This window comes from Lissotriton helveticus, chromosome 2_2 (genome assembly GCF_964261635.1).
Source record: "Lissotriton helveticus chromosome 2_2, aLisHel1.1, whole genome shotgun sequence".
NCBI lineage: Eukaryota > Metazoa > Chordata > Amphibia > Caudata > Salamandridae > Lissotriton > Lissotriton helveticus.
Window position 1 is genome coordinate 462,404,972 of NC_136060.1, and position 9,098 is coordinate 462,414,069.

A 9,098-nucleotide genomic window follows, 5' to 3' on the forward strand; every position below is an offset into this window, starting at 1 on the left:
TACCTGAAATGCACTGGATACGGAGTATGACGATGGTCAGCGTGTGTTTCGTTTTCCCAGCACTCAAACTGTTTTATTTTTTTAAAGACCAGAGTTTAAGTGGTTTGCCCACATTCACGGGATTGTTTGGACTTGTGCAGGGACATGGATGTGTGCCCGTGTACTGCTCACTTTTTTTTTTTTTAACTGTGGAGAAAACATGTAAAGGATATGTAACTATATGTATGTGCCTATCAGAAACGTTACTTCACCACGGCATACATTGATCAATTCAATTTCCTCGAGTCGAAAAATGTAAGTATTTGTAAAATATATTGCAACTGTGAAACCTAACTTTAATGTGTAGTACAAACGCGTTAGTCCCCAAATGTTATACACCAACCTGAATTGTCCCCAAACAAAACAGTAAGTACATTACGAAAATGCCAATGCCAAAAATTCAGCATTCTACTAAGAATATTGTAGTGATGAGGTCCGTAGCCAGGATGTGGTTTTACAGGTTACAACAAATACGTTAAGTCCATTTACAATGTCTTGTCAAACCATGCATTTCTATAATTTTTTTAAACATGAATAACCATGGCTTTTTATTTCAGCTTCTAATCGGCTATACTCGCTTTAAAGATGTTTCATTATATGTCCCAAACGACTCGTAAAAAATAAAACTCGGGTTTCATTTCAATATGACGACACAACCAGACTTTCTAATGTAGCTATGCAGGGTCTGTGTTATGGTCCTGTACCGATCACCTTCCTAATATTAGCCGTTGGAATATTTCTAAATCTCCCAAAAATACCCCGGTAAATGGCAACAGCTTCAGTCTAAATCCCGACTCCTAAGTCCAGCATAACGTTAACATCTACCGGCTACTTACATGAGCCACCCGTGAATGCCTCCTAATGACAGTTCTCGACTCGAGTTTAGCGGATGTGAAGTCTATAATTTTAGTACTTCCGGGTCACATCACAACCAATCCCACGGCTGAACATATTCCGGGAGCCGTCAGGAAGTGGGCGGTACCGCTAATGAGTAAGGTGATCCGACATTGAGGAAGCTGAGCCAATCCTAACGCGCAGCACAAAATTCCGAAGTGGTGATTGGTTGTGGAGAGGTCGAGTCGACTCATTCTCTGACAGTCGTCGGCTGGTGCCCAAAATAAACGGTAGCTCTGTCGAGCTTGTCTTGGACAGGCGCTAATGCAGCCACCACCAGTTCTCTATTTTTTTTATTTTTTATTTTTATTTAATTGTATGCGATTTTCTATCACCCGAAGGTGTCAGAGCGCTTTATAAAAGAACCAGTTGCGATACATAAGTATTTAGGATTACATGAGCAGTCCTGCCAAGCGTCACGCATCAGGTGTGACGCCCACGCATTTCAGTGCGGTGATCCGCATCACCGCACTGAAATGAATTGTCACGCATTTTGGCGCCTGTGCCCGGGTTCTCTGCTGCTCCCGAGACCGTGCTGCTGGCTGAGCTGAGTCCAAAATAGTTAACAGGCGATCTGCTCTCCCCAGGCAGCTACCTGCTGTGTTAGTTACCCTGGAAACAATTAATCAATGCGGCAAGCAGCTGCGGCGCCGGCGCGGCGCCCGGCAACAGTCAGTTTCATCACACTCTCGCACTAGTAAGGGGGGAAAGGGGCTGCTCTCCTAGGAGTCGATAGTACTGCTGTCAATCAGCGTGGCACCATGGGGCCGGGATTTTAATCCGGATGTGCTGGCAGTAGAATGCCGTCACGTCCGGAGGAGGAAAAGGAAGTAGGCGGCAGAAGCGGCGGGGAATCTGAATGAGCAGGAGCATGAGGGAGCATGAGGCAGCACGAGAGACATACTCGAGTCTCATCAGGCAGGCCGGCCCCTGCTACCGCGAGGGGGAATTAATCGAATTTGCTGCGGGTGGCCGGCTTTCACACTGCACCAAGTAGCATGCCTCTGGTGCACCCGTGAACGAGGCGCCTGTCACTCCGCACTACCGGGGAGGCTTGCACAGCACCCTGCACAGCGGAGCATGGTTCTGCTCCCGACGTGAGGCGCACTGCACCGAGGAACATGGAACTGCACTGTCCGCTGCACTAAGGAGCATGGCACTGCACGGCGACCTGCACTGCTGCATCTGGGGGCTGCTGGCCCTGCTGCACGGCTGCTCCGGCGGCACGGAAGGTGAGTGTGAGCCGGAGGAGCGGCGGAGGGGGTGCATGTCAGTTCAGCTAAAGTACTTTGTATTGCAGGGGAGGGATGTGTAGGAGGAGGGATAGGGGCCAGAAGGGTGAAAGGGAGGGGTTGGGAAAGAAGAGTGTTAGGCAGGAAGTGTGTGTGGGCCAAGAATGTGGGAGAGTAAGTTTGACAAGTAAAAGGATGAGTTTTGGGGCAGAAAAACAATAGGGATACGAAGCGGGAGTGAAAGTGAGAAGGCTGTTAGTGCAAGAAGTGATCTGTTAGGGCTTGTATGAGAATTAGGAGGTGTGAGCAAAGGTGGGGGAAAGTGAATACGTGGGATCTGCGAAGGCCATGTGTGAAAGGGAATTGTTGACATAGTTCACAGGAGTATTTACCGGTGTTCGGCATCAGCTTTGGCAGCGAGTGAGTGATCTGGCAAGAGGACAGTGGGATCTGGTATGAAAATGAGGGTGACGAAAGTGTCTTATGATGGGACTCTGAATTATCTGTTAAGAGAACATTGAGTGAGCGATCTGATAAAACCGCAGTAGCAATCTGGTAACCGGGCTGTGAGAGTAAGTGTGAGGGTCCCAGTTAGAGGAAAGCGAGTTTGAGGGATTTTTATAAAACGGTGGGGAGAGTGAGTCATCTGGTGAGACAGGGAGCGAGTGAGGAATCTGGCGAGTGGCTGGGAAGATGCGAGGGATCTGGTAAGAGGACAGTGAGAGCTACTGCAAGGGGTCTGTTATGAGGGCAGTGAATTCGAGTGATCTGCTATCTTGACATTTAAAGTTCGAGTTCTGGTGAGTGGACACGAGTGCTTATTGTGATGTCAAACTACTGTGAAAATGAGGGCTCTGATTAGAGTACATTGAGTGAGAGATGCAAGAGTGAGAGATATGGGAGTTGTGACGAGAGAACATTGAGATATTTGGCAAAGACAGACAGTGCTGAATTAAAACAAAAACTTAGGGCCCGAAGTTTTTCTGGGGAGCTCCCAGCCGCTCTCCACCGCTGCTGGTAAAACCAGGTGGTGTCAAATAGAAAGGCTGCTTAGTCTTTCTTTATTTCACCTTAGGTGACGGTCTCTTCCTTCCACCTACTACGACAGCCGATGCCCATCACCTGCAACCACCGGCACAAACAGGCCTGGGCACAAATTAAGCACTATTACGTGGACAGTCAGAGTTGGGAATCTGGGAGGACAGCGTGGGGCAGGCCGGTGTAAGCTCTCCACATTACAGGAGTGCGCGAGTCGCTTCAGAAGACGGGCCCCAGGGAAGGGGTGGGCTGTGAGTCAGGGAGTCGAAGCACTATGGAAGAATTAAGGGAGGAATGGGGATGAGCTTCGCTGCGCAACACTGCAGCCTCAGTGCCCCACCTTGAGGACTGCGAGCGGCCGCGAGGAGTGTCGACTCGAGTGGCTGCCAGGTTGAAGACAGGCTGCGGCAGAGTGAATACATCGTGGCTGGGCAATGAGTGCAGTAAGTGACCAGTAGGATCGTCACTATACTAAGTGAAAGTCCACGCCGCCGGTGTTACTATAGTTACATGGCACGTGCTGAATCATGCTTGCAAAAATATTTGGTACTTGGTAGCACTGCCGATTAAGTATAAGGGCCAACTAAAGTAAATGATGTGGAAACGTAAGTACGTTGTGTTAAAACTTTTAGGTAGCACTGACTCAGAGATGGTGTTGTATGTATGTAGGTTAGGTAGCAAAATCCAGACTATAGCAATTATGAGCAAGGTTGGCGGTCACAGATGGTTAAACCTCACTCTAAAACAGCACGTTCCTACAGACAAACTGGAAGCAAGTGATGCTGCAGTAAAAAACTAGAGTAAGATGTCTAAGCAACATGATCTTATCAATTTCTGTTCACGGCCAGCCTTCTTGGATAATTAGTTAGTGTCCTTCCATTTGTGTCTCTCTGCAACAGTTTCTTGTTGCTCAAATGGCTGTAATTTCTGATATTTAGAAGTTTCACTCGTCTTAATTGCATGATTTTTGCTCGCGAGAAGGTGTCACTCATAGTCATTGAAATGTCACCCATAATTTCACAATTTTTAAAAAAATGTCACACATGGCAATCTGAAACCTTGGCAGCTATGCATGAGTGACATAAAAGATACAAACAGGAAAAAAAATTGCAACTGTACAAGTTGTAAAGTCACACAGGGAAGAGGTACAAATAGAATAAATTGAAAATGTACAAGTTGTAGTCACTCAAGGAAGAGATACAAATGGGAGAGTGCCATAGGAATGGAGATGCACACATATGATTAGGGGATGAGGGGAGTCGGTAGGACAGAGGACGGCCCAGGTCAAACAGGATTACTTTAGAAGCCATCCTAAAGGCATCCAATGATCATCCAACTACATTAGAAGTCATTCTCACATCATCAGACATCATCAAGCTCTTGAAGTCATCAGCAAAGCTGAAAAGATCGGCCTGATGATTTGAGGATGACTTGAAAATGAGTATCTGATGACATCAGAAGGTGTCATTATTCATGATGATTTAGGAATGACTGAAAATGAGTATCCGATTACTTAACAGGGTGAGATTGTTCCTGATGACTTTAGGCACCTCTTGGAACCACGATATTGCTGCCCATATTATCTCCAAATGTAAGCAGGCAAGAATCTGTTTACTGATAACAAAATAAGACTGACCCTCCCCAAAACTATCGACCAATTTCTCTTAATGCAGACCGCAAACACTGTTAAAAAGACACGTGGTAAACATTGTGCTGATCACACGTCATTAATTTTCTCCTAAAAGGGCACTATTTACTTACAATAGAATTACTGCATCAACCCTGAATCCGCTGATTTCATCTTTAACATTGTGATGTTGTTTGTTTGTGTATTTTTATACGAGGGTGAAATATTGCTTTCCGATTTTTAATAAACATAAAGGGCAGAGATGATGGGCATGAACAGCAAAACGTACTCAGCGCCGATGGTTGGAAATAGAATTTCACGCACGTAAAAGTGGAAAGACTATGCTGGTTGCATCAGAGTGAACTCCCTGTGACCCGCGGATACTGCTGTCCTACCATGAAAAATGTATTTAACAAGTCAGCCTTGCATTCATGGCATTTTTGAGAATAGAGGGTGAAACTGAAATTCTTAAATAAAAAACACAATGCACCGGGCAAAGAGCTATAACGAGGCCCATTGTTTGCGATGAAAGTCTCTAGCTTTCATTGTGCCTTATGGATAAAGACATAACATTGCAGACACAGGCATTGAAAAAATATTAAAAAGTCCGTATACCGTAGTGGCGCAAATCGGGTCCTTGCAGCATGCACCATGCAACCAGATGGGAAAGAAATGCCTGTAAAAAATTGACAGCTGCCTCTATACAAACATACGAAAAATAAATTAATCTAAATGCAAGTTGTTCCAAAACATTTTTTTTAAAAGCTGACACGGTGACAAAAGCAATAAAATATCTCATCCGTTTGCACTTTTGAAGCACAATCCGTTTGGAGTCGGTAGGGTGAAAAGGGGCGAAATTAAATGATTTGCACAGAATCATAGAATGTTGAGCCTCCAGTGGAGACTCAGACACTGTCCATGGAGACTCAGTGGAGACGCAGACACTTTCCCCAGCTTCAAAGTCGGTCACTGTCTCTGTTCGGGCACATACTCTTTCATTCTCTTGGCTCCATCAATACCCCTAGCCCCTCCTGCCTCGGAGCAGCACTACAGGCTGACTTTGGGCTCGTTTTGGTAGGGTTCAGGCTACCATGCCACAGCCGTCCCTGGCTGGAACGGAAGCGGAAGCTGAGTTGCACCTTGGCCGAGTGAGGAGACTAACATGCTGTTGCACCGGAGTGTGTGCGCAAAGTTCGGGCTGAGAGGGCGAAAAGAAAAGTGATCAGTTTCTTTGGTATTTTTTCGTTTCGTTGAACTACTCTGCTGCACATTAGTTTGAAAGGCGGGAGCCCGCCTCTCTTTAGAATGGGCGCTTTATAGTAGTACTTTATGTGAGAGAGCTGGAGGTAAGATTCCGCCTCTCAGGTAACTTTACTGAGTGTGGGCACTTTTCAGATAGATGGGGCTAGGATCCCCGAATGTATGGGCTTTTGGGACGTTTCAGGGCATTGAATGTAGGACTTACAATTGAGGCACTGTCTGAGCTCGCCTCGCAACATCGGCGCTTAAGACTCAGATCAATTACATGTTCTGTTAACAAAACGCATGTGTGGTAGCGATTAAAGGTGGGATTTTTTTTCCGCCATAACTAGTCAATGATATGCCCTCACCGTCACACCTGCAGCCTTTGAAACTGGGGGCCCGAGTTTGAATCCTAGCGTTGGATCCCCATCCTGTGATTCTGGGCAAATCACTTAAATAGCTGGATATCGGTACTTATGGCATTTTTTTTTATTTGACTACATTTATTTCTTTGCTGCCTGCATGTGCGCGCAGGGTCACCGAGTATGTCACTGAGCTTTCCTAACATGAAGCAGATGGCTTGAGAGGATTCTTTTCAAGGGGGCCCTCCAGTCTTTTAGCAGACAAGGGCTACCATCAGAAAAACTTTGCAGAGCATGTCAAGAGAATTAATCTACCTGTAACATCCCCATTCCACAGTCATTTGTCTGCATTTTATTGTTTTTTATGAAAAAGTCACCAGGAAAGGAAAAATAGGCAGAGAGAATTATAATAATAAATGTAATTCTCTCTGCCTATTTTTTCTTTTCTGGTGACATTTGCATATGTTTCCCTGAGCCAATTAACTAATAAAGTAAAACATATTCATGGAAAAAACCCTGTCACGTTGAATGAATCACTATTGTGTGTCTGGGCAGCAGAGCTATGCATTAGGTTAAGCCCAACAATGATACAAGCCTGTCCTCCCTGAACTTTATATATGTTATTTCTAGACCTCTATATTATAAAGCAGAGGCATACAGCCTTTTCCCGTCTCCTAAACTATGTTATTTTCTTCCTTCCAATTTCACCATGCTCCTTTTCTATTATGCAGTCTTTCTCAACTCTCCCCTCACAAACTACTTTCCTCTTTCTGTATTTCTTGCCCACTTTCTTTTCTCTCCTTTTTCACCTTTCCTTCTCCAGGTCTGCTTTTTCCCTTCCATTCCCTTTCCACTTGTAATCATCATCCTCCTTTCTCGCACTCCAATTTCTGCTATAACCAGTTCTCTTCACTCGTTTCATTTCTTCGGTACCCTCTCTGTCTTTACCTCTCCGATATCGCCTCTTTTCTACCTCTTCCTTTTATCTGTGTTTAGGTCAAGCCGCTGCTGTGAGGCATGCAGTATTGGAGTATGACTTTCATGTCCCGCCCATATTTTTAATTGACTTTTGTCATTGTCCTACATAAACACTGGCTTCCGAGTCGTTATTGGGCTTGTTAGTCCCTCCTTGTTACAGCCTTGTCTGCATTTGTTACTTCCCATAACAACTGGACCTTTAACTTGGCTCATTATATGGTCTGCTTTATCTTGGCTGTGAGCACTATTTTGTTTAATGATTTGCCCCTGTACCACCCACTACATAACAGCATGCCACCCACTTTTATTTTATTTACTGATGGCAGTCCGCTTTAACTGTAGTGGCCACATCTCATTATTTTAGCAGCACAGTCCGCTTTAAATATAGGGGCTGTGATTTCTTTTTTTGTACGCTTTTATATTTACAAATACTTGCCGCTCGCTGCCTTTATCTTTAAAAAAAGCGCTTGCCGCAGCGACACTCTTTACCTTGGGTGAGAAAACCTTAAAAAGCTTACCTCAGACATTCAATTACATTTTTGTATAATACACCACACACCACTTTATGTTTAACATAACAGCCGCGCAGCTTTCTTTTTTATGCTGCGCGGCTGAATTAACTCAACTTTTAAAACATTATTTGCTTTATATTTGTACAGCATGTGCCTATTTTCTGTAGCTCACTGTCCCCTTTAAGTAGCATGCTATCCTCCTAGTCCGCTTCTACAATTAGCCAGTGCCTGTGCCTTTAAATCCTCACTTAGGTCCGGCTCAAAAGACCACACACAGCACATATCGCTTCCTTGTGACTTAGGCGTGCTTTTCTTTTTGACTGCTTTGGATGGCAGGTATTGGGTTCATTTAGGGTAACTTTCTAACTATGTTTGCATAAAAATGTTCAGTAAAACACAAAGACAGCAGGGCTCAACATCCTGTAATTGAGGTCGCCTGTTAGTATTTGCAGCACTCCATGCGCACTTTCACATTAACTGCAGCACCACACAGCACTCGTGTCCCGAGAGTGCTGTGTGGGGCTGCAGCTATTGTTAAAGTAAAAGCGTGCATAGCACGTTCAAATCAGCGGCGGCTGGTGACATTTGAAAGTGGTGGGGCGGAAACTGATAATCATACTGCACCGTAGCGAGCGAGCGTAGCGAGCGAGCCCGAACCCCCTAAGGAGGGTTCGGGGGGAATTCCCCCCGAGAAAATTTTGAAAAAAATAGTGGTAAAATGGTGCATTTTCAAGCAAATTTGAGAAAGCAGGAAGGTTAATAAAGCAATTGTGAAAGTGCAGGTATTACATTATTAAAGAGCTGTCATATAACATAGGTAGCTGCTTATTCAGTATAACCACAGAGCTTTATAACAGACTTCAAGATGCAATGCTGAGAACCTCACAGATTGTTTTTATGTAAACTGCAAACAACAAAACAAACAACTTTTTTGATTTAAACTGCAAACACCAAAAGAACCAACTAAAGAGGTCACAAACGATCACCATTCAACATATTTACTTTTTGTATCTAAATTCAGCACGTCTGTCTTTAAGCGCAGCAAATTTTTCAATTACTTGAACGTTAAAGTCAGCAATATTTTGAACAAGCTTGCTCTCTATAGAGAGCATTGCCAACGCATTGAGTCTTTCCTGAAGCATGGTGTTCCTCAGGAATATCTTAATCCTCTTTA